The sequence below is a fragment of the Melospiza melodia genome, chromosome 4, assembly GCF_035770615.1.
Source record: "Melospiza melodia melodia isolate bMelMel2 chromosome 4, bMelMel2.pri, whole genome shotgun sequence".
Taxonomy (NCBI): domain Eukaryota; kingdom Metazoa; phylum Chordata; class Aves; order Passeriformes; family Passerellidae; genus Melospiza; species Melospiza melodia.
This window is the reverse complement of record NC_086197.1, coordinates 22,065,478-22,091,648: the sequence shown is the minus strand read 5'-3', so window position 1 is coordinate 22,091,648 and position 26,171 is coordinate 22,065,478. Positions and strand designations below refer to the sequence as shown.

Sequence of the window (26,171 nt, the reverse complement as noted above, 5' to 3'; positions counted from 1 at the left end):
GATGAGCCGGGCGGGGTCCGGGGCGGTCGGAGCCCCCCGGGGTGAGGGCCCGGGGGCGGGGCCGCGCGCGTGGCTCTGGCTGTCCCCGACGGTCACCGGGGAGCGCGCGCTGGCCGCGGGCGCGCGCACCGGCCCTCACCGCCCCCGACGGGGAAGCGGCGTTGATTGGCAGTCGCGGGGAGCCAATAGACGGCGGCGGAGCGGGAGCTTGCCCGCGCTCTTGGCCAATGGGAAGGCGGCTGGGCGGGCGCCAGGGGGCGGGCGGGGGCGGTGGCGCCGAGCGGAGCGCCGGGGTCGGGTCGGTTCCACCGCGCTCTCGCCGTCTCGTTACCCCCACCCCCGCCGGGCACGGGCGACGGGCAGGTCCCGGCGCTGCAGGTGAGGGCTGCTCCGCGCCCCGGGGCCCCGCCTTCGGGAGAGGCTCGAGCTGGCGGCCGGGTTGGGATCCCCGTCGGAGCCGTTGGGCAATGGCGGGCGGTGGGTCCGGGCGGGGGGAGCCGCCGGTGCCGCGGCCGCGCCGGCGGCGCTCCCCGTGCTGGGGTCCGGCCGAGCGGGCCGGGCCGGGGCACGACCCCCGGGGAGCCCGCTGGGTGCGGGTCGCCCACCCCACGGCGCTGCGGCGGGCGCGGGGAAGGTGAAGCTCTCCTTGCACGGCGCCAGGCGGGGAAGGGCAGGGCCGGGGCTTGCGAGGGATGACGACACTGGCTCGGTTCCTGTAGGAGGGGAGAGCTCCCTGCTCGGGGAAGTTTAGTGACCCACTCGGTGGCGGCTTTGGTTTGGGGAGGAAAGGAAGGCGAGGATGGAGTCCTAAACTTGAGCAGCTGGGTTTTGACTCGAGGCTTTGAAATCCCGGCGCCCCGGATGGTGGCAGGTAACGATGCTGGTTTGCTGGGAGGAGATGTTTTACGGGGAGAGTGAGGTTTTAGGCAGCTCAGTCCCTCCTGAGTACTGGTAATGACCCAGCTCATTCAAGCTTCTTGGTCTTGCCGTTGCCGCTTTCTGTCTTGACTTTGCCTTTTTTTGGCTTATGGAAAGAATCTGCTCATGTCCCAGAGCGAAATGTGTGTGTGAGAGACAGACAGACATCTCTTTATGTGCACTGAGGCTACCTGGTTAGGGAAGGACAGGATGGGTACAGTGTCTGCCTGGCTCGCTGTATCTGTCCCTCTCGGCTGTCTCTGCTTGCAGTGACTCAGAAGCTGATAGATTTAGTCATCCTTTTGCCTGAGCACTGAAGGAAGCCAGAAAGACGCAAGTGCCATACGCTGTCCTTTGTAAACTGAACATTTTGAAAACCAAATGCAGTCTTACAGTTTTAAACGCTTGAATTACTTGATTAAAATAGTAGATTAGCTAGGATAATTTAAAGCTAGTTCACCACTCCTTAAGTTTCCTGTACCTGTTTGTGTAAGTTTGATCATTTGACGCAGACTGGGGGAAAAAAAACAAGCCATGGATGTGCAAGGCACTTTTGTTTCTGTTGTGCTCCACAAGCTCCTGCTTAAAAGGCTATCACGAGACTGCTCTCTCTTGCTGTTGGGGAATGAGTGAGGGATTCCCTTCTGCTAATTGGGATTTAATGCCAGCATCTGTTCAGCTCTTCTTTAAAGCCAAAAACCTTTCCCTTTTAAAAGTTAAAACGATAGTAGTGCATTATGATAAGAGCCATAGTGAAGGCTGCATTATGTAAGCAACTGAGTTTTCATTCTGCTTTTAGTGCAGTAAAAGGATCATTCTCAAACTAAAAGAGTTTGCCAGCTGTGTTTCAGTTGGTCAAAACTTGTTAATTGCATTCTTTACTATTAAGGTTATTAACACTGAATGCTCATGTGCTCTCTGTTTTATACCTGTACCTGCCTGAAATTATATTTTGTCAAACTTGCAATTTGCCTTCAAAGATAGTAGTTATATTCTGCCAATTATGGCTGAATCAGCTTAAACAGGAGCACATATTAGCATAAGGAGCATGTCTGCTGAGCACAGTGCAGCATCCTTTTAGAGATCCCTGATCTCTGTTCACCGCAGCTTCAGTGTGGTGAGCAGAAGAGGTGTGCAGGTGCCACCCTGCTGTGACTGTTCTGTGCTCAAGTGCTCCACGCTCCCTTTGGGAAGTAGTTTACAAATCTGGATCAATTTTTCCCTTTTTTATGCCTTTGAAATACCATCATAATAAAATGGCTTTTTGATTGTGGTCTAGATCATCGTAGTCTATGAATGTTTTTAAATAGTGCCTTCACAAAATACCTGGATGATACATCTTTCTGGTGGGTAAATGTCTGCTTTCTTTTCTTGTGACAAGCCACTTGAATGTTGGTCTGAAATCAGTGAACCTGTTATTTTTAGCAGGTGACATGTTTGGATGATTTAGTGTCAGGAATGAGAAGTTTTGTTCTCGTGGTCTGTCTGTGGAGCACATGGACACCTTTTCCTGCTCTCGAGCTGAATGAGCTATGTGCTTAAAGATATCCACATGTCAGTTCTGTGTTTCTGATGGTGGTTAAAATGAGCCTGGATGTGACTGTGGGTTGAATGGGTAGCCTATAAATGAAGGCTAAGAAAATTCTGTGTTCATTGCAGGAACTGGATGAAATGCTTAGCAGTGCTGCCAGTCAAAAGTTGTCTGTGCTTGTACAAATCTGTGTTGTAATGCAAAGTAGCTAAAAGGTAGCTTTCTGTTTCTGATTTGGTGTCTGGTTTTCTTACTGTAGCAGCTCCTGGAAAAACTGCATCTTCTCATGCATTGAGCCAGGAGAAGAGTAGATGCAGACTGAAGGTGGTGTTTGGTTTGATTTGTTTTTTTTTTTTAATATATTTTTTAAACATCCATATAAACTAATACATGAGTGCCTTTTTAGATCTTAGAATCTCTGCTTTTAAAAAAAATACTACGATTTAATGACTTTCTTGTTGCCTGAGGCCTGGAATGAAATGTCTAATGCTTGAATTTAAGACTAGTCTGTGAGATCAACAACTTCTTTGTAACATGGGATTTAATTCAAACTCTGTCATAATCCCCAGAACTTCAGGAGGTGACACTGTTCTTTTCAGCTAAACCCAGTTATTGATTTTTGACTTAATGTAACGATGAACTATTCCCTGGAGATGAAAAGGAAGAAGTAGGAACTACAAGAGTGATGTAACTGTGCTGAGGTGAACTGAGCTAAGTGTTGTGTGATTGAATAGAATGCTGTGTTTAATGTGAATGTAACGTGGCTGCTTGGCTCACTGGGGTTGAGAATAACCTGGAGCTGCTGTACCCTGTGGTTGGTTCACAGTCTCCACAGTCCAATATGTCACAAGACTTGAATTGTTGTTCCTTTATGTGTTATCCTTTAAGGTGCCATGCTTAGGAGAGGGGAATAATCCAAGTTTCTCTAATGGTGTTGGTCTAGAATCTGCCTTGGTGAGTGCTCCTTGGAGTGTGAGGGATTCTGCTTCAGCCCCTGGTGCACTTGCTTAGAGTCCTGTGGATCTTGGTGGACAGGATGTGTCAATATTTGAGGAGGTTCCCAGCCCTAATTAGTAAATAGGGGTAGAACTAACATGGCTGTTGTAACACTGCGCAGTAATGAGCTCCAAGGCAAAAAGAAAACGTCTCTCAGACTTTAAGTTAGGTGGTTTGGCTCAAGTTTTTAGATTATGCAAATATTTTAAAACTGTTCTGGCTTACACAAGGTATTGTAAACATTTTGATAGTATTGGAAACCTGTATCTCAAACTGTTTGGCTTTGGGCCAGTGCTTATTGTTAATCCTTTCTGCTTGTGTAGGACTCTGCTTTAAAGAACTAATTCCAAGGCATCCAAAGACCAAAAATTTTAAACAACATTCTTTGCCTTTTATCACATACCCTAGAGCAGTGAAGGACAGACTACAGTATGAACAGCAGAAATGGTGTGAATGAGAAATCTCTATGGTATTATTAAATATTACTTTGACAGAGTTTTACTGAAACCAAAAAGGATGGATTTTATGTCATCTTTTGACATAAACTTGTAAATGTAACATAGTACATGCCCTGAAAATGGGCACCACTCAGACTTTAAGTGACACTGTGGATATGAAAGTTTGTTCTAAATATCTTCTTATGTCTATTGTGATTAATGCATCGTGGAATCCTGCTGTACTTGCAAGCTCTTAGCTTTTGATATAAAGTAATAAGTCATTTGCTACTAATAAAACTGGCTGCCCTTGCTGTTACTGTACTGTTCATCCTGAAGTCCTTGTTGCAGAAGTGTGATATTCTTTGTTGTATTTTACTGTGTCTTTGTGCATGAGTAGCACAAACAGGGCTCACAAGTGTGACTTCCACGTGTGATTGTACATTAATCTCTCCCACATACCAGGTAGGTCTGTTGCCACCTGGTGATTGTAGCAACAAAATGTGTATGTTGACTGGGCTCCAGAAGGCCTAGCAGAGTTTTTGTGCCTGGCACCACACAGCCAGGGTTTTGGGTTACAAAATGAGCTTGCACAGAACTTCTTACCTGGCATAGCAATAGCAGGTGAATATTGAAATGAGAGGTTTTTTAAAATATTTTTTTTATTCTCGATAGCAGAAGTGCGGCCATACTTGATTAACTTCAAAGTAATATGACAAAGAATATAATGAGCTGGGTTTTTTTCTAATTTCTAACTTGATAGGTTAAATAAAAGGTGCAGGGTGAATATGCTTAATATGTCCTTTTAAAAGGGGTAATGTGAAGTACAGATTTCGATAAATAATCTGCAGTGAGTTAAAGGACAAATGGGACGTGGTTTTGGTTGGACTTGAACCTCTCATCCTCTCCATTAATTAAGGCTTCCTTGGCAATTTGACAGATACCTACCTCCCTGCTGAGTGGAACAATGCTGCTTTCTTTTTGGGAGAAATGATAAATGGATAGTAAACAGGTGCAGATCTGTTAAATGAACTCTGTGTTTAATGGAACCACATGTATGCAACATCAACTTGTAGGCATGCTTACTTCCACAGTTCTTGAATAATATTCTCAAAAACATTTTTCCAAAGTGTTCAGTTTCTCTTCATCCCTTAACAGCTAAAGATAAAAGCTTCAAAACTCATTTTTCAATTACCTGAAATAATCTAAGTACTCAAAGTAATCTGATATCTGGTCAACATATAATTGTGCTTAATTTCTAGGCGCTGCTGGACAGCTTGCTTTAAGGTCTAAAGGGAATTCATTTGAAGGAAATCACTCCTAAGTTCTTGCTGTGTTGAGTGAGGTTACGGTTCCACTCCAAAATGTGAACACTGTTCATCCTGTTTTATGTAGGAGAAACTGGGTAACCATTTCCTTTACACAACTGTTCATTAGTTTTTGTGTGTTAGAGAGCTTCATATGAAGAATGCTGTCAGTCTAGTGTCATTCAGATACAGATGGAAATAAATTGAGTGGTTAGCTTTCCCTCTTTTGTGCAATTAAATTCTTAGAAACAGTTACACCCACACCTGGGAGTATTGCCTTCTCACTGATTATTATGTTAGGGCTCTGAGAGTTGAGGTTTTTGTTGTTTTCAAAAGCTGGTGCAACTGAAAGTAATAACAGCCAGCACATAGGGATAAAGAATGATCAACCAAATAACTTTTGATTCGTAGTGCCACTTCCCAAAGCACACTTCCATGCTGTCTTAAGCAAACAGAGTTCTAAATGGGAAGTTAAGTGAAAAAAAGTTTTATTCTGTTCCTGCGTCATTGATGGCCTATGGTGAGATGCCCACAGTTGGATGCCAGCTGCCCACCAAACAACTCTGTCACTCTCTTTAACTGGGTAGGGCAGAGAAACTATAACAAAAGGCTCACAAGTTGAGATAAGGACAGAGAGAGATCATGCTCCAGTTATGATCATGGGCAACACATACTTGATTCAGGGAAAATAACATTTTAAATCAAATCAGAGTAGGGTAGTGAGGAATAAACCCAAATCTTAAAACACCTTCAACCAACCCTCCCCTTTTCACAGGCTCAGCTTCACTCCTGATTTTCCTGCCTGATTGGCACAGGGTGACAAGGAATGGGGGTTGCAGTCAGTTCTTCACACATTTATCTCAGCTACTCTTTGCTCCTCACACTTTCTCTCCTCCCACAAGAGACAGCTCTCCACAAACTTCTCCAACATGAGTTCTGTCAAGCTGCAGTTCTTCACAAACTGCTCTGGAGTGGGTCCTTTCCAGGGAGTCAGTCCTTCAGGAGCAGCCTGCTCCAGTGTGGGTTCCCCAAGGGTCACAGGTCCTGCCAGGAGCCTGTTCCAACCTGGGATACCCATGGGGGGTCACAGTCCCCCTTGGGCTTTCATGGCTCCTCTGTGGGGTCCTCCATGGGCTGCAAATTTGGCTGTATCCTCAGGAGCATGTGCTGGAGATGACTTTAATGAATAGGCAGTTTTGGTATGTGGATCATGCATTAGCATTCTATAGACATTTTAAGCTATTATTATTTGATTAAATAGATTTTAATTGCTGCTTCTCTTAAAAGATGTAATTAGGTTGATTATCCAGTTGCTAATAGTATGCAGAAGAAATGCAGAGGAATGATTAATAAACTCAATCCAGGAAAGAACCGTTTGAATCATCTGATCTTTTCTGAAAAACACCGTCCCTAGGACTTGTGTGAATGGATCCCTGTTGGAATTTGATACATCCACAGAGAAAATTTCCCCTTTAGGTAAAATGGGTGTAGAGTCTACCACAACCATGTTGGGTGCCCAGTTAGCTAATTAGTCCTGCTGCCCCTAACAGGGTAATCTCTCTGATGTATAGTCAGATAATAAATACTTCTGGCTGCCTACCTAACAGCACTTTATTTATATCCTAAAATTCATTAAGCACGTTCAGCTGAGTGTTCTGCTCCATTTCAGAATTCCTCAAACTTGATGCTTAAAATATTAGTTCATATTTATGAGATAGGGAAATTAAATTCTGTCTTGGTATAGCCCAATGTGAATTGCAAATTAGGATCTTTAGGTTGTGCTCATTTCAGCAAACAGTCTAGAAAGGTTTATCAGCACTGATTTTGTTCTTATTTTATATTTCCTCAGGCTTTTTTAAAATCTGTCTGGACAGTAGATCAGTCACGTTTCCTGATCTGTTCACAGGTCACCAGTAATAATGGTAAATAGCTTAGCAGCAGCTTGATTAACACGTCCAGCTTTGTAATATTTCTTGACTTTGTCTTTTCAGGGCTTAAAACAAATGTAACATCAGACTGAGCTTGTATTATTCTGCATCTTGATCAGAATAACTGAACCATCACTCAGGATGGTGTGCTCATAAAAAAGAAAGTGATGCTAAGGGTTTGGTTGTATAGTATCTTTCTTTTTACTATGCAATAATAATTATCAACTTGGTATGCTCAGATGGAATCTCACTTGTTCTGTTTTAATTGATTTATCCTGGTTCTGGCCAGGACAAATTAATTTATGCAGTAAGCAGGAGGGGCATGGCCAGGACCTGGAGGTTATTCTGTACCACATCAGGTAATTTTCCAGGGATGGGGGCAAAGGCTCCCTTCAGGAGCATGAAGGAGGGAGTGCCTGGGCATTGCCAGGGTGTTTCTTTGTTCTGGGCCTGCTAGAGCATCCCAAATTGTATTTTAAAATTCTTGAACAAAACCTAGCTTGGGCTCCTAAGTCCTTTTAATTTCTAATTTGAAGGCTAATAATTATACCACTCAGGTAAGATTATTTGTCAGCATTCATCTTCTGCCTTGTTACTACATTAAAGTGAGTGATAGCATTGTTGTGAAGGTGGTTACAGTAAGGATAATAAAGAAGCTTTAAAAATATTTGCAGTCTACCAATGCAACTATTTATGTGTTCATTCTGCTATCTTCTGTCATTTCTAGCTTTTGTTATATTTGTTACTTTGAACTTCCCCTCTTTTCCACTTCACATAGAGGTGTTTCTGCAGGTAATGTGGTTTTCTTCTTCTAATGTGGCTTTGGGGACAGCTATTAAAAATTATCTGTTATTATCTGTAATTATCTGTTATTCTCATATTATATAGTAATATTAAAATAATGCTGAAGTAATATTGTTTTATCAGGCTGCCAAAGCTGAGCTTCTCAGGACAGGATGACTTTAGTTCTGTCATCCATTCTCTCTTGGGGGTATGGATGCCTGGAGTTCCTTCATGGGGAATGCAATGTGCTGTTTGAGTTGGGACACTGTCACCTGTAAATCCCATACAAATTTAGCAGTTGGGAAGGTGAAATGTGCAACATATGTGGGTGGGACCAGAGGGTCCCTCGAGAATGTGCCATTCTCCTTCCCACAGCAGCTCATTGCAGAAGGAGCTGTGTGTGTGTTGTGTCGTGTAGTGTGCATTAGTGGCCTCTGGTGGATACCACTTAGTGCTGGTGTGGTGCAGAGACTCTGTGGAGTGTTAAATGTTCTTTAAAGTTGCTCATATTTAAAATGAATAACAAATATTATTGCAGAAGTGTCACCACTCCTTTCTTGACCAGTCCTCTCTTCCTACATAACCACATACAAGCTCTTCAGCTGTGTGACATGTACAGTGAAGTCTGTGTTACTAAATGGGCTTGGTTTATGTTCCCAAAGGCAATAATCTCTTGTATGCCTGCTGCTTACACATAAACAATGAAAAAATCTTTTTGCCTTTCTTTCAGGATGCCAGCCTTTTCTGAAGGGTATCTTGTGTGTGGTCTGTGTACTTGCCTATTCTTTGTGTTACTGTAATGTCTTGTAGCTTGTTAGACTGGCTCCAAAATTTGTTGCTGCTTCTACTTGCAGTGATAAGTAACTTCAAAACCAGTGATAGTCTGTGTTGTGATTAAAACAGGAAATCAGTTTTTCACTGTTACTCAGCTATTTGTTTTTGCTGTGTGCCCCGTGGTGGTGGTGTTTATCTGGCTGTGCTGTGTCTGGGGTTGGTTCTTTGGTCCAGCAAGAAACTTTTTATTTTTGCAGAGTCATTTTCAGCTGGATAAAGCTTAGCACCTGACTTCCCAAACAGAATCGATGGCATAGGGATGGGTCAGGAGGGATGACTGGGGATGTGGCACAAACAATATCAGTCACTGTCAGTGGAATGAATTTGTGCCAGAACAAAGTGAAGCGCTACATATTGAGCTATGGAGTGCAGTGAATGATTTCTGTAAAGTTGACCTGTAAAGTGAATGTTGCATGTAAACAGATGCTTTTAAAATCAGATGCATGCTGGAGGTGGTCAGGTGTAATAAAGGAAGGGAATGGAATGGATATAAATGCAACATTGCTGTTTGCCCTGGCAGCTGAAGCTGTGCTAGCTGAACTGCTGAAATACAACCCAGAAAGATGTGACTCTTCTGCACTCACACTCTACCCTTACACTGCCTGCACTGAAGAGAATTGCAGATATGCTTGACCTTGTTTCTTGATTTTTACCAATTTTAAATGCATGGCTGAATAGAAAATAAGTATAAAATTATATTAAATTAATCAATTTAAAAGTAAACTTGTGAGTGTTTTCTGGATTTTTTTGCTTAAAATATTTTGGAGTGGAAGAAGACAATTGAAATACTTTTTAAACTTAAACAAGTTCCAAGTGGAAAGGAGCCAAAAGTCCTTGCCTTTTTACCTTTAGAATATTCACTTGTAAATAATGTAGATGTTTCTAAAGTTTAATGCTGATAGTTTATTCTTATGTAATGAAATACAGTATTTACAGAAAAAAACCTGAATGCTTAATAATTGTTTTGAAACTCCTTGGAGATGATTTAGATTAATCTGTTGGCACATTATTGTTAAACCAAGTGTTGAAGAAATAGCTTTGAATTTCAATTCAATATTTAATTTCCAAAATTGATGTAATTTTGTGGAAAGAATCAAGTGTGTTTTTATAATGTTAATATCTTCTTTCCTTTTTTTTTTTTTTCATACTCCTAGGGTAAAATCTGGGTGTACAAAAACCCCGTGCCATTGCTATCATTTCCTAGACTGAAAAACTGCTGCTTCTATACCCTATTAAAACCTCTTTGGGTTTGTGTTTTTGGATGTTTGTTTTTTGTGCTTTATGAGGGGTTTTTGTCAATTTGGTGGGTTTTGTTTGGGTCTTGTTGGTTTGGAGGTCTTTTTTGGGTTGATTGGTTGGGTTTGGTTTGGGGTTTTTTTAGAATTATTGGAATTTGAGAAGTAGATTTAGTTAGGTTACTTTTGTTCTGTGGTACTGTCCAATCTGCTTTCTTGGCTATTCTGAGTGCACTACTACACCACCAGATTTATTTTTCTTTCAGCAGGTGCTTAGATTGGCTGGCAGAGAACATCTTAGAACAGTATGGCAGAACATTCTGTGGTTTTCTTTGTTTAATTGTCGTCTGCACTGGTAAAGGTGCCTGGGATATCCTGAATGTGTTGTCTCTTCATTGAGCTAGGACCAAATTTATTAGTTATGTTCGTACAGAAAAATTTGAAGAAATGAAAGGACAATCCATATGGTTTTAAGTGCTCTGTATGTGAACCTTAAAATTTATTTGAAGTGAGATTTGATCATAAAATTGGTTTGAATTTGGCTAAGAAATTCTTTGTCCAAAGTAGTATATACACAGCTGCTTCTGCTTTGGCTCGTTGCATCCCTGGATCAGAGAGCAACATGTGAGTTTAGTCTGTATCAAATGATGACTGCATTTTTAGCTCTTGGTTTAGAATAGGCCATTCCATAGCTTTTGGTAGAATGTAAATCCCGTGGTGTGTGGTGCCATAAGTAAAATCTGTGCTGGGCAACGTTAATCCTTGTCAGGTCAGTCCCAAACAGATCCATAACTGATAAACACAAATAGATGAAACAAGGATCATACAGTGATTCTGAATTTATTTAGGGCTGTGCAAGATAACTTATAGTTTCTATGTTTTATACTTTGATTAGTCTGATAAAATATGATGTGTTTCTGTTTCTAGAGAGAACCACTTTGCTGGGGTTTTTTTTACTGGCCCTGTACAGAAACTAAAACTCTGATTGGAGATCTCCCCTTTATCCCTCCTCCCCTTTCTTGCAAAAGAGGCTGGATAGGAAGCACCTTTGTTTCTACTTGTTGTTAGGCATTGCAGAAACACTTTGTGTAATTAAGGAAAAGTAGTACTAAATTTAGCATGTAATTAATGTGTTGCTGATCAAAATTACTAGTTTTACAGTAATAATTTTAGAAGCTTTTATGTCACTGCAAAGGTGTCTTATTGCACATCAAGAAAGAAATGAACGGGTTTGGAAGTTTTCAAGTACATCTAAAGGTATTTTATTTGGTTTGGGTTTTTTTATTTGCATTTGAATTATTTATTTCACATATTGATTATTTCATACAAACAGATAAAATACTATGTTTCCTGAGTGAATATTGCTATCCCAGTATAATATCTTTTGATATGATTTGATATGAGTTATGAATCATTTTAGTATTTCAGTTTTGAAGTTTATAGTATGTTTGGGTTTTATTTAATTTTCAGGGTTGTGTAAAGCGTCTAATTTATCTATAGTCACTGGGATGCAATTTATTAGGCAGGAAAAATACCATCAAAATCTGTTGTACAAATTGGCTCTTTAAAGCTGGAGATTTTATAAACATCCTTCTCAAAATATGTTTTGAATTTGCCAAGGAAAAATGTATCACATTAATCCTTCAATTTTTTTTATTGCAGTGAATAGTTAGAGAACAAAGTTATGTAATCTCATTTCAGGGAAAAAAAACGTTTATGAAAATCTTATGAAACACTCTTTGTAATGCAATACCAATTAACTTGTGCAGTGTTCAACCCTGCAAATGGGGAGAAATAAGCAATGTAGAACTTATAGCTCTTGTTAAATTGCTTTGTCAACTGTTGTTGCAATCCTCCGGGAATCTCCACATTGCTTCCCAGAACGAATTAAATTTGAGCTACTTTTTCTAGTTATGCAGCTGAAGCGGCTCAAGAGAATTATTGGAATGTGCAAAGAATAGCACATTGCACCTAGGCTTTGACATTTGAATTTATGTAGCTGTGAGTACTGAAAGAGCTCCTGGAAGTCCAACCACATAAGCTTGAAAAGACATTTATATCTTGTTTCCCAGTTGGTTTTCTGTCCTAAGGGGAGGGTAGGAAAATAATCTCAGGTGAAAGACAAGTACAAGTAGGGATTTGGCATATATATGTCAAATATATAAAATGAAAATGCAGTGGAGTTTTATCTAAAGCTAGGCTGCTGATACTTAAATATTCAAGCAAGAACTTAGGTATTTGAAAATTCATTTAAGAATTTCTTATTTGATTCCTTCTGGTTTTCTCTGGAATTCAGAACATGATACAGAGTTACTTGTTATCTGTGTTGGGCTGAGTAAGCCTTATGGAAGTAACTTGGCTCCAAATCTTGAAATCATTGAATATATTCTGGAATATTACTGCTGAAATGCCTTAACTAGAGGAATGTAAAATATGAATTTAGAGGTTTTCAAAATTTGGATAAGCTTTCAGTGCCTTTATCTTATAGGCAAAAGTGCTGGCTTTGTACATGGATATATTGGATCCCTTGAGCCTGAAGTTTTTCTCATAGCTAAAAGGACCCTTCCTGTGTAATTGTTTACTGATTACTTTGTATCAGTGACATTAGGAGGAACTTTTTTCAACCTGTCTGTGCTGGTACTGTCTTCCTTTGACTTTCACCTTTTCAGACACCAGAAAATGGGCAGTGGTGATGCATTTTAATTGTTAGTTGGAACCATGAGGGAGTTAGTAAAAGTAATTTTAAAGCTAATTTTGCTAGGACTTAGTCACAGCTGTGAGGCAGCACTAAACCTGTTCAAATGGCCTTCTTTATTGCTGCACTATTTTTAGGTTGAAAAGGCTATCTTTAGAAATGTCTTTATTTGGTGAATGTTGTAGGGATATAGTTCACATCCTCTCCCACAAGCATCCAGGGAGAACTTTGAAAAAACTGTAGGACTCTTCTGATAGATATTGCATAACAGTCATGCTGCAGTTCTAAATTGTTCCACTTGGTACCAGGCATCATTACTGAGAGCCTCAGAGTGAAGACCAACACAAGATTTGTGTAGCAACTACTGTATCTTCTTTTAGAAAAAGTTCTTACAGCTGAACTGCAGGTGGATGTTAGTTCTAACAAAATGATGGCTAGACATTAAAATTCTTCAATTTGTGTATCAATAAGAATAGGGACACAAATATTTCTGAAAGAACAGCTGCCTTCCTTTGAAAGGAGTTTTAGGTGTCAGTGGTAGAAATGCAAGTCTGAAATAGTTTGGATTTAAAGCTTTATTCATGCCAGGGGATGTTACAATAAAAAAATGTTCATATGATAAAGAGCAGATAGTTATACCAGGATGTACCATGGCCAGGACAAAGACTAATTGTTGAGTATGTGTGTACCAAATGAGTGTTTTTTCTAGCCTAATTACCTGAGTATCTGCAGTTTGTCATGCAAAATGGGCCACAGTGAAAGACCTATGTCATTACATGAATTAAGTATAGTGTGAACTTTTTGTCTTGTACCAGTACCATAAAATTTTTCTTCACATATTAGAATTCATGGTTAAAGGGTTAGTGAATGGCTTTGGCTGCAGGATTCATCTGTGTAGCCTTGTACTTCAGCATAAGAAAAAAGAAAAATGGACTAAAGTTGTGTGTGTGCAGAAGGTAAAAAAGCAAATGAAATGTAACTGGCCATGAGAATGACACTCTAGGTTTTGTCTTTCAGGAGTAATGTCTTGTGAACTGGTAGATAATTGATTGTAGAGTCCCCATCACTGAAGACACTGAAGCTGTGACTGGACAGGGTGCTGGGTGGTCTCAGCAAGGCTCCCTTTCCCATGAAAGACTGGACTAGAGAGGTCAGGCTGCTGCACAGTTCTGTGATCATTATAACTTGACAAATACTCTGCTGAAATATTTATTGTGGGATCTGATTACTGTAGAGAAGTGTGGCTTTTGAACACTCTTTGAAGAGATATTGAGTAATCCAGCCTCATCTGCTCCCAGGACTAGTTTGCAGGATCCTGTGACCCTCACCATAATCCTCATCTTTTCCCACTTTCATCAGTTATTGTGTTGAAGTCCCAATTAAAATCTGGCATTAAAAATGCAAACAGATCTAATATTTATCTTCTGTGGGCCTAAGAAGTAATGGATTTTTTTCCTGATGAAAACAAAGTCTGCTAGACTGTCCTCTGTCACAGTTAACTAGATCATCAATTGTCAGACTCAAATGAGCAGAATTTCCAATGCTAAAGTGTCACTGGTCCATGACAGGATCAATAAACTTCAACCTTCCTTGGTTTTAAATTGGCATTTTCAGCTGAAATTATGGCTATAGGCTTTTTAAGATAGTGTGATAAATATAAAGTAGATATGAAGGTGTTTTCCCATGAAATATGCTGAATATTCAAATTCTTTGTAGCTCTTATGAGGTAGGCAATTTGTTGGAAGGTGCCAAGAGTTGGACATTTCATTTTCAGTTTCATAAATCACAGGATAGAGAATAAATGCATGTTGTCTAATGAATCAATATTATTAAGCTCTTGAATACTCTACATAGCACATTCTTTGCCAATGCTATTTTTTAGAAGTAAAATATAACTGGTTTTAAAGTATATTATCTGTTTTTATAATTTTGGGTGACTGATGCATCAGCTAGATATTTTGCCTTGGTGAAGCAGCTCTTTTATCCTTCAGATATGGACAGTTGCACAGATTTTTTCAGTATAAAATGAATTTCAAGTTAAACACAAAAGGAAAAAAACCTCTATAGAAGTATTTGTCTGTGTATCCTTCAGATTTTGTATATATCTTTCAGATATTGTACCACATGTTAATAATACTTAATGACAACAAACCCCCTACAGCTATATTCCCCATCTCTCTTTTGTGCCTTTAGTCTTCTCTTTTAAAATTACACAACTGTCTTAAACATGACTTTGCCTGTTCTGCGATATCCTTAGTAGATACTCCAAAGTATATTTTAAAAATATTTTTTGCAGTTGTTCTTTCATGTGCTCTCTACCCTTAAGCTTTAGGAGTAGGGACAAAACAGCTGTGGTCTGAGCCATGATTGTGTGAAGGTTCCTTGTGACCCTGACTCTTCAGCTGTTGTGCTGCCTTTATTAGGAGCAAGTGTTAATGAGCTCATGGCTGGAGTTACTGGAGGGATTCTCTTGGTGGGTTTGAGAAACTTCTCACCTTCTCCTGAAAGCTTGAAGTGACCAAGGAGTTACCATGGGTACTGTTTATTACTAGAGGGGGCATTAGCTTTGTGGGTTTAGGAGATTTCCCGGGGGTGGGCCTACTTTTTCTCACAATGTTTATATATAAAGGCTTTAAGCCTTCAGAATCAGAAGTGAGAAGTGTCTACTTGAGTTTCACAGGTGTTCTCAGCTGAAATGCTCTTGACTTGAATTGTGATGCTAAAGGGTGCGATTATGAAAAGCATCATGTGTGTTGTTTGTAAAATATTATAAATAATGTCTTTCTATATGCAATTTCAGTCATGTTCTCTTAATTGTCTAATGCTTTTCCCTGCAGTATTTCCAAGTCTTATATATCTATTTTATTCTACCATAAGATAAAGATAGTTCAATGTGGAATTTATTATTCATTGAATAAACACATCACTTGGTTTTCTTATTCTTGGGGAAATAGGAATCTTATTTTCAGTTCAACTTGAAAGGTATTTTTCTATAATTGAAGCTTTCATCTTGCAGCTGTTTCAGCTGTTGAATCATTTAATCCTTTTTTTGATTCCTTTGCTGCTCAGCCTCTTAACTGACAAGCCACGTGGAGATATGGCTTTATAGTGGCAGTCCTATGTGGACAGGTGACTCATTTCAGTAACCACAACCTATTTAATGGAGCACTGGCTGCGATGTTATTGTGAGCAGGGACACAGAGCCCTGCCCACAGTGTCATGGTGCAGTTCTGTCTGTGTGCATTGTCACTCCACCCTGGCTTGGACAGGCCCTGGGGATATCCCAGCTGTCAGCTCAAGTACAAACCTTGGGAGGCAAATGTGGGATGGAATCGAGTGAGACATTCAAGCTGAACTCAGAAGCACGAGATCACTTGCTAGTGATATTTACTGAAATCCCTTGGAGATGGACCCTGGTAGTGCCTTTTATAAGATGGCTGAAAATCTCAATGTGTTAAACAGTTCTAGGCTAAAGCTCTAGTTTATGTATGGGTTTATATATTTGTGTGCATATAGACCATTGCATATATGGTTTATGCACATAGTACATATTAGAAATCCAGCTCAAGCTCTTCCTTTTGAGCATGTACAAGTTGGATATTGTAATTCAGAATGATTTTATTACATGATACTGACTTTGGTCTGTTGAGATTGCTTCATGATATTATGCATCCTGCAAAAATACCAACTGAATTCTATTTTCACTTAAAAGATAATGTTGCATTTGAATGTAATGACTCCAGACTTTCTGAAGTCTAACATTAAGCAGTTTTGTGATCATGTGTAGAATGATTTGCAGTAAAAGAAATAGCTTAAGAAATTTGATCACTTTATTCTGAAGCTATTTGTGCCTGCTTTCTCAGCTGTGAGTGTGGGTGTTACTGACGTATGAGTTCAATTCTAAAAGAAAAGAAGGTGTGTTATTGTACCTTTAGTAGCAATTGATTGAGAATCCTTGTGTAACCGTTTAAAATGCTGAAGTTAGCAGCATACATAACAAAAAAGGCAGTTGTGCAATTCCTGCTTTTACTAAGACTTTGTTTCAATACTGTGATCAACTTTAGTCTTATTTGATGTTAGTCTTGTGTGCTTGAATTTTCAACAGCAGGGTTTTTCAGACTCTGCCCTTGAGAGAGCACTAAATTGAACTTGGTTGCGGTTATCTACCTTTCTTTTTTCTGTCTTGTGATTGTTTCCCATATGCAGGTTACATGCTGCTGTTCCAGTGCTCCAGTCAGTGATAGCACACCTTTATTAACTGCAAAAACACAGTGGTGATGGTGTGAGCAAGAACTGTCAGCTCGTGGGGCCTCTTGTCCCACTTTCCTTGAACTTCAGTCCAATTTAGGTTGCAGAGTCGATGGCTGACCTACTTGTACTTTGGTCAAGCATTAATTTAAAATGACATTAAAAGCTTTCCTTTTCCTGAAAAGTGGCAGCAGGGTAGAAAAGACTAGTTTTTGTGAGGTTAGTTGACCAAATTTAAGCATTCATTTCACATTCTTATGTTTAGGGATTCTACATTTGTGTGATTTGTGTGTATGAGAGCTGTGTAAAGTCACATAACTTGTATTCAGATTGCTGAAAATCATGGGGAAACCTGGCTGCTCTGCTGTGCTTTCTTTTCTAAACCCTTAATAAGATTAGTGAAAAGAAAAACTCTCACCTTGTCCCTTGCCTAACCTGGATCTCATGTGCCTCTAAAGCAGCTCCTTGTTTTGCACACTGAAAACTCTTGATTTTTCAGTTGCATTAGGGTTAAGGTAGGTGGAAAGTGTACTGTATGTGTTTTTAAAAACCCCAAACAAACCAAAACAAACAACCCCCTCTTTCTCTCTTTGCTTGTCAAATTGCATGTACAGGGAAGGAGGGAAGGCCATTAAATATGATCCCTGATCCTAATATTTAAGTATGATACTTCCAGGTAGCTTAGACCAATGAGTTTAGTACATGGTAAGGAGCCAGTTCATTATATTTATTACCAAAAAAAAAAAAAAAAAAAAATTACATGTTTTAGGGAATGTTTAATTCTACTAAGTCAGCAGCTCATGTTTTATAGATTACTAAGTTGTAAGTAAAGGTCTTCTGACCTTGTTACAGTAATTACCATTTCAGGACCAGAAAATTTAATTGCCTAGAAACATGAGAAGACCTGCCTAAAGTTTACCTCAGATTCACTGAGCTGAAAATCTGTTTAAATAGAATTCAAGAGTTTCTTTTGTCAGTGACCATGTTAATGAAACTAAGTATTGAGTAACCTTCTCTCCAACTTGAACACAGCCCAGCTCTTGCACTGAGGTCGGGGCAGGAGCAGGCGAGAGGCAGGATCATCACAGTTTTATTCAGAGAACCGCGCAGTTTTTATAGAGTGGTGTGATCAGTTCTGTTCTATCAGTTCTGACTAACAGAAACGTCTTGCTCACGCACTGTCCTTGAGAGGAACAGAAAAATAAAGTACAAAAACACCACCTGCAAATTGTTTGTAGTCAACAAGTTATCACATCTTTCCTGAAACGCCTCAGAAGCCACTGTGAGGAACGCTTGCCGTTTCTCTCTCTCTGTCCCATGGCATCCACACCAAGCAATTTAAATTCTCCTAGTAGTTCTTTCGAAGCTGCATTAAGTTTGCTTTAAAATCTGGATTAATCTTATTTAATCTTAAATGTGGAATACAGTCACATGGTCTTTTGTGTTGTTACAGTATAGCATTGATTTTAAACACTTGAACAGATCTTTATTGTTCCTAAATGAATAATTACTTATTTAACTTACTGTAAAGAAGGATAGCTGAAGTTAAATGTGCCTGTGGTTGTTTTCTTTCTGCATTTACAAGTTGTATTCTGAAGAGGTCTGTACATTTTGTATCAGTTCCAAAAATGAAATTGATGAAATGATGTATAATCTGATGACTGTCACAGCTGAAAATGTTGCTTTTAAGTTGTAAGGCCATCTTCTTTAGCAATTTTTACATTGATAGTGTTTTTCCCAAATGCTGAACTACTCTTTAATGTATTTTGAGAGTCAAAGAATGTTGCATGATGATTTGACCTGCTTTTTGTCAGCATGACTGTGGCAGTGAGGGGATAATGCCTGCAGAAAAAATTGGTAATTATGGAAACTACTGTTTAAAGCCTTTTCCCAGCTTTGATGTGAGCCAACAGTTATGGAAGTGGTCATTTAATTTCTGCTTTAGGGTGCTAGTCCTGGAGTACAGTTCTTTGCCAGCTTTGGCTGTTCCTTGAGCAAAAGCTATACTTGCAATTAATTTCTGGGGTTATAGGCTACTTATGTTGAGGATCTAGCTTAGAAAATTGCTGGGTTTGCTTACTAGAGAACAATCCATTCAGCTCCAAGGAGTTTTGTGTGGAAATGTGATGTCTCTGTACTGTTTATATCAAGTATAACATGAGCACATTGTGGTCTGTTATTTTACTGACTGGGGGTCTTCTCTTTCACCTTCAGCAATGTCCTTCTGAAACACTCCGTAGGAAGGTCTGTTATTCTTTGTGTTTTTTCTTTATCCATGGTAAAGAAATCATCACTTCCCCTTTTCCTTTTATTTATATCTCCAAAAAGCGACAGAAATTCACTAGTACTTGAAGAGTTCACAGATTTTCATGGGTTCACCCGTGCAGGTTCTCCTGCCCCAGTCAGCCTTGCTAGTTTTTGCCAATCATAGTCATCTGTATCTCTCTAAGATAAGCAGAAAATAGGGTATGCTGGCATGCTGTTAATGCACAGATTTAGTTTCTAACAGTGATTTAGGCTTTGGAAACAAGTTAGTGTTAAAGACCGGCTGAATTTGGTTCAGGTGAGGGATCTGAATTGGTTCTTTCCTCAAGTAAAGAAACTTATCTCCTCAGTGCAACCTTCAGATTCAGGAAGACTGCCCTGTTTCCCCTTCATTTAGGGGTTTAGATATACTTCTATTCAATGCATGTCAGTATTTCATTAATTAATACTACAGCTCTGTATTTCCTGAGATGGAAAAGTACAGCTTTTGACTATGAAACACTGAAACAACACATCTGTTTCCTAAGTGACGCATCTGCAAAGTGTGCCTACGTGTTTCACTGAAATATTTAAAAACACTCTCTTCCACTGAAGCCAGTTGTATGATTAAAAATACTTCCCTTTAAAATGGACCACCCATGATCTTACCTAAAGGTTATAGTACACCAAATATTCAGCTTTGCAGCTATACAGAACCATATATTGACTGAAAACCCTGTGTTATTTTGAGTGCTGCAGTGTGGAGGGGGGAGGAGAGACATCAGCTTGAGCTACAAGGCTTCCATCAGCGCGCAGGAAGTGCTAAAGTACACGCTGATGAGAGAATTGTGTGTGTGGAAATGGAGGTTGGGCAGTGCTGTGCAGGTGCTGTGGTTATCTGTGCAGTTATGCTGCCCAGCTCCTTAGCTGGAAAAAATACAAGTGAACTAAGGCATGCCTTTTCAGGTAAATAGCTTGTAAACAGAATGTGGAATGACTTTCCAAACAACTGCCATAGTTGCTTTTTCCTGCCAAAATGTACTCTACTGTGTCACAGCCGATACAAAAGTATTTTTGGCTAAATGTGATGATTTGTAATGTTTGTTTGAATGTAAGAGAGTGTGTTAATCATGTTTGAACTGATGGCTCTGAGCTCACACAGCCTGCTGTCCACAACACAGATCCATTTCTAGAATGGTTATTGTACTGCTTTTTATTTATGTTCTTGTGTGAGGTTTCTGTTTTGAAGTAGAGCAGTGGTCATGCTGGGTGGTCACATAAGTAAGTTTTGATGTCTGAGGCGGTGCTCATTTTAATGTTCTATTTTGCTTATTAATTATAGGTCATTTTAGAGCAGTTGTGTGTTTGTCACTGCTCTCTGAAATTGTTTTGTCAGTGCAGCTGGAAATGCTGTTTCATGGCTCCTCTCCTGCAGAATCCATCAATATCCTGCTCTGCACTCTCCTTGTTTTTGCACTGTTGTAAAATTCTTCTGAAACTAAATATGAAATATATGTTTTAGACATTTCCCCTGACATTTTACAAAAATGAGTTTTCATTATGAGTGTATATAGCAAGCCATCTCATTCCACTAGATTAGGGAATTAAAGGGTTGGTTAAAGGGTCAATTATTTATTTTTAAAAGTATCTGGACAGTTAAAGATTTCTTGCTAACTAAATGCTTACAAAATGTAATTTGCAAGTTGAAGACATGGTATTTTGCTGCCTTTGTGCTTTTTTTGAAACAAATGCAAAAGCATATTTATATCAATTTTATTTATTTAGGAGGGATGGCAAGATGATATGGTTAATTTCATTTTGGGAGACTGACAGGACATATAAATTAGTTCATGATATCACAGGTGTTACAAAAGTGAACATTCTGAAAGGGTGAAGACCTGTAATTAAATTAAAGTTCTTCCTGCATGTTTTCATTTTAATCACTTGATCCTAAACAGTAGGAAACCTCTGATTTGAAAAATCAAAGATTATTTTAAAATATTATTTTAATTGACAAATAATCCTGAGTTCTTCTGCTGGTTTTCTGGCAGTAACATTTACTCAAAACCAAATTTTATGCACTTTTTTCCTTGCAGTGAAGAAAACATTAATGTGGATTTTTCCCTCATACTTCCAGATTTAAAAAAAAAAGTATAGTCTGAAAATGTTAAGAATTGTTTTAAATGGATGCAAATATTTTAAAGCTCCCCACATCACTTCATCAACTTTGCCTCTTAGCTGGTATATCTATGCCATTTAAAGCATGTATTTTGTAGTGTTAATAATTTCTGTGGTCAGTGTCTAACTTTAAATAAAAACCTCTGCAAAGCCTCTGAAGGCAATTAATAGCTTCCCTGGTTAGAACAAAAATTGCACAATTAAAATAATACACCTACACGCATTGGCTTGTCAAGCTGAGAAAAAAAAATTCCCCAAAGTCAATGTTGCTACTTCAGGTATCTCCTGGTTAATTGGAAAAATGCAGAGGGAGGCTCTGCTGACAGCATGTGGGAGCTCTTAGGGATGGTTAGGTCATGAATGTGCAAAAATCCAGCATGTGTAACAGCAGCATGTCTAACCAGCATGTCTGGCCACTAATCATGGGGAGGGAGGACAGGAGATAAGAACGGCTCACTCCAGGGCTCTGCCAGTCTGCTTTGGAGTGTGAGAGCGGGGTTTTATTTTACAGGGGTGAAACAAATTGTGCAGGCTAAGAGTCTTCTTGAGAATGTTGGGTCATTGCCTCACGTTTTAGGTATACTTCTGTGCTGTGTGTTTTTCCAGTTGTTTGATCAGTAATTTCAAGTTTCATTTATTTAATAAAATAATCCATGATGACCAAAATGGCTGGTTTTACTCCTTTTATTATGCATCGTGAAATGTATCTGCTGTAAGATTGCATCTCACAGTGTTAATGTGCCTGAAGAGTTTAATTTTAGAGCCTGTCTCCTCTCCAGAGTTGTGGGGGATTTTTTTTACATGTGGTAATTATCATAGAAGTTTAATCTCTTTAGTGATCTTCTGATGTGTGTTGAAACTATGGCTTGAATGTGTGTTCATGGTTTGTATATTTGGGGCAGTGAATGTGTGCTGCTTTCAGTGGTTTCACATTCAGCATTTAACAGACGTAGGCATGGGCAAATATAATCCAATACCAAGGAGGTTGTTGTGGAACAAGCAACCTAAAACTCAGGATTTCCTTAATTGAGAAGTGCAGAGGGTTATGTTACTCAGGGTTATGAATGACGACTATGAACTGATAGCTTTTTGTTATTTAATGTCATTTTATGTTATTTGCTAACTGAAAAATGTCTAGGTGGCAAATTATTCAGTTACCCAAACTAGCAAATCTAGGAATAAACATTGCTCTGAGTCTCAGAGGAGTGTGCCTGGTAGGAAATAAGCTTGCAGAGTCTGTAACAGCATGCATTTCCTAGATTCCTTCCTTTAGTGCTCACGGTTCACCGAATAGGTTGCTGTCAACTTCTTTCCAAAAATCATTTGGTGCATGGCTCTGCCAACTATAACATAGTGGCTGAATTCCCTAAGAAACAGTGTTTCAATTTCCTTTTATGGACTTTTCTCTAGTGTTTGTTGCTGTAGTTGTTTTCTCGATGGAGACCAAGGGATTATTTTAAATCCCTGTGGAGGAGGGTGCTATTCTGCCTATTTGATAGACTAAAGAAGAGCTAGGCCCAAGCCATCAATTTGAGACTCTACCTTTAAAAATCTAAGGCCTAACTTCTGTTAATAAAATGCAGTCATGTCTACTGATTGCAATTAGAAGACTTCACAGCATTGAGTAGCAGTGATTAATCATGGTTTGATGCATTTCTTCCCTTCACCCAGGGGCTGGAGTTTTTTGGTGTCACTTGAATGTGTAAACCAAACCATTCTTTTTTCCTGTATTTACTTTTCATATTAATTCATGGACTTTACAGTGTCAGTAGCTGTGATTCTTAACAGCTTTTGTTACATGATTTCACAATGTTGCTAAAGAAGTTATGTCACTTTTTTCTATGTAAACAGTAAACAGTTTCCAACCTTGAAGAAACTGAGAACTCTTATAGAGCAAGTTCTTTGGACAAAATAGAAAAGAAAGTAAGATCTAAATTGCCTTATTTAACCAGAGAATGCAGTTGGGCATATTCATTAGGTACACTTGGTAGCAAATCACAGTAATTCACACTTAAAGCATAGATTGTATTTATTTCTATACAAGGAAGTCTTGTTTCCTTCTGTGTGGAACAAAACCTGAGACTTCAGTGAATAATAATGAAAAATATTATAGCTGAAAGTTCTTAGGAGCAGCTAATTGAAGTTGAGTCATACATATACATAAGTAATTCACTCCTTAGTCATGAAACTTGGAATCTTGATGAGTCAGATCCATGGCAACAAATGCTGTCATTCCAAAAATAAGTTTAAAAGGTAATGTTGACCAGGTGCTTTTCCCTTCTAGAGGCTGAGAGACCATCTCTGTCTCAGCTTGCATCTCTAGAGTCCTTGGAGAAAATGCATGGCAGCACCATTTGGTTTTCTAAGTATGGATTCATTTTTTTCCTTCTGTATCCTGAGGGTAGTTAATCACTGGAATAGGTTGCACAGAGAGGTTGTGCTATCTCCATCCGTGGTGGTTTTCAAGATCCATCTGTATAAAAGCTGTGAGCAACCTGTGCTGATCATGCTTGAAAGATTGTGTCACTCTGAGATGTTTCTGTGTTGTGCACCAGTTTGTCACCTAGGGCCACAGTTTAGTGATGCTTTAAAGCAGCCTATTGTATATGGGACTGTAATTAGATTTTTTTTTTAATGCTCTCTTTTTGAGTATAGTGAAATGTATTTTCAAAATAAACATCATCTTCCAAAAGAAGTCAGAATGTTAAAATCTCACTTTAAATAACCCTACCTGTTTCACAGCTATTTGTTATTAAAAGCCTGAGGGAGTTTAACTGAAGGATTTCTTTAAAAGCTTTTTCCCATCTTCCTTTTAAAAAATACCTTAAGAGAAATTTTGAGATTCACTGCATTATTTTAGCTTCTTAACAGTGTGCATTTATTGCACCGAAATGCCCCCCCAATTATTTCAACATGAGCAAAGCTAGGAATTTTGCAAATTGCTTTCAAAGTAATATCAAAACCAACTTCTTGAGAGCAGAGGCAGTATCTTGTGTTCAGCTGCTTTTGTGTGTGGTATCTGAAGGTCTGTTTGTGTGTGGTATCTGAAGGTCTGTTTGCTCGTTATTAGTTAATATTTTCTGAAATCCTTGTGTGTTAAGCCCTCAGGATGTTTATAGCACTTCTTTTCACACAGTGGGGCACTGGCAGTGAGGAAGAAATTCAAGGTCTGTAGCGTAAAGCATGGCTAGAATGTTCCCTAAGAGGAAGCTTAAAAACAAAAAGCCACATTTATTTATTGAGGTCCATTTCCTTGTGGCAAAGATCAATGTATCCTAATTTACAAGAATTGCTTAAAAGTCAGGGCCAAGAAACTGGAGCCTTGTTTGTTTGCATCATTTCCGTAGCTATTACAGTATGTGCTGTTTAGGATGGAGTTACTTTCTGCACTTGGACTTTGTGGCTTATTTTTAGCCTGTATAAGCTCTTGTGGCTAAAGTGTGCTTGTGACAAAAGGCAGCAGGGGCCCTGAACTGGTAAGGCTTTCTCTGGGCTGCTTTTTTTGATGGCCACGGCACTGTGCTACTGTTTGCTTAGCAGCTGGGGGACAAGGAAAAGGCACTGAAGAGATGTGCCTGGAGTTGTGGAATGAGGAGAAAAAGAGTGGATGAAGCCAAACTGTTGTGAGAATATAGGAAGTGGGTGTGGGCACAGTGCTTCCTATGGAGTTATTGGTCCTGCTGCAATCCCGCTGACCAAAGAACCTCCAGCTCTGTCTATGCAGGTGAATCTTGTGGAGGATCTGTGCAGAACTCATCTTTCTTGGTGTATCCATCTAAATTTTCTAGATTTTATGTGACATCTGTAGTTGTTCATAGGTTTTCTTTTATAGTAAAATGGAAGACCCTGCAAAACAAAAAAAAAAAAAAAAAAAAAAGTGCAGTGAACTTTATTTGTGAAACCTCTGCAAATTCACTTGGAGGATAGGAGGACCAAACCCTGATGAAAAATGTGCTAAAGGCCTGGCTTCTGTAATAATTTTGTTTTGTGAGGGTAGCATGACTCATACCACTTAATGTTCCTATCTCAGTATACAGTTTATTTTTAAGTAGGGCTGTAAAAACAGTGTTTTTCTGTACCAGTTGTTGCTATGACTTCACAATGTTTCCCTAAATACGCTTGCTCATACTTTCTCACAGCATAGTATTTGGCACATTAAAACCTTAATTCCATCAGTATTTCCTGAGTGCTGATCGTTTTAATGCTTCTATGGAAAAAAAGGATAACTCCATGTATTATGTAGTTCTAGTTGAGGAGGAATAAAAGGGTTTTTTTAAAACCCAGTCACCACAACCTGTTCCTTTAAGAAAATGTTCCTGTGTTGAACTTTTTCAGTCTTTCCATGTAACTTTTCAGAGTAAATTTATAGGAATGATATAGTTTAAGCTATTTTGTTAAAGGTAAGTGGATGCTGTATTATTACTTCAGAACATTTTCATTGTCTTTTTTATCTGTAGTTGGAGGGAAAAAGTACTGCTAGTGTGGTTCGGGAGAGTGGGATGGATGACTGCATGGGATGGGCTGAAACTTTAAGTTTATACTTCAGACTTTCTTTTTCCAAGTTGCTGAACTCTGCAGCTGTTAGACAGATCTTTTCCAAAAGGCAGTGAACACTTTGGTTGAAAGATCTTGCTGTAGAGGAGAAAAACTTTGCTCACCCTTCCCAACAACCTTCGGAACCTAATTCCTGCCTCGTTCTGCATGGCATGCCCGGCTGTTTAATTTTAAACCATTCTTATGAATTGGTCCAGCTAGTTGCAAGCTTACTGCAGTTTGGTTTCCCCCTTATACTGCTTTATAGCTGTCTAAAAAGGATGTGGAAAAATACACTTGTGTTATC

At 39.2% G+C, this 26,171-nt stretch overlaps 1 protein-coding gene across 4 annotated transcripts in view; it reads left to right on the top strand.

Moving 5' to 3' along the window:
• Nucleotides 1–269: 269 nt before the first annotated feature.
• PACSIN2 (protein kinase C and casein kinase substrate in neurons 2) overlaps nt 270–26,171 on the top strand; it is a 55,635-nt gene continuing 29,733 nt past the window's right edge. For 2 of the 4 annotated variants that reach the window (XM_063154250.1, XM_063154248.1), the window contains exon 1: nt 270–378. The gene's annotated coding sequence lies outside the window, so the exon portion shown is untranslated. Of the gene's footprint in view, nt 379–737; nt 872–26,171 lie in introns of those variants that run through there. The other 2 variants (XM_063154251.1, XM_063154249.1) reach the window with 2 other exon arrangements.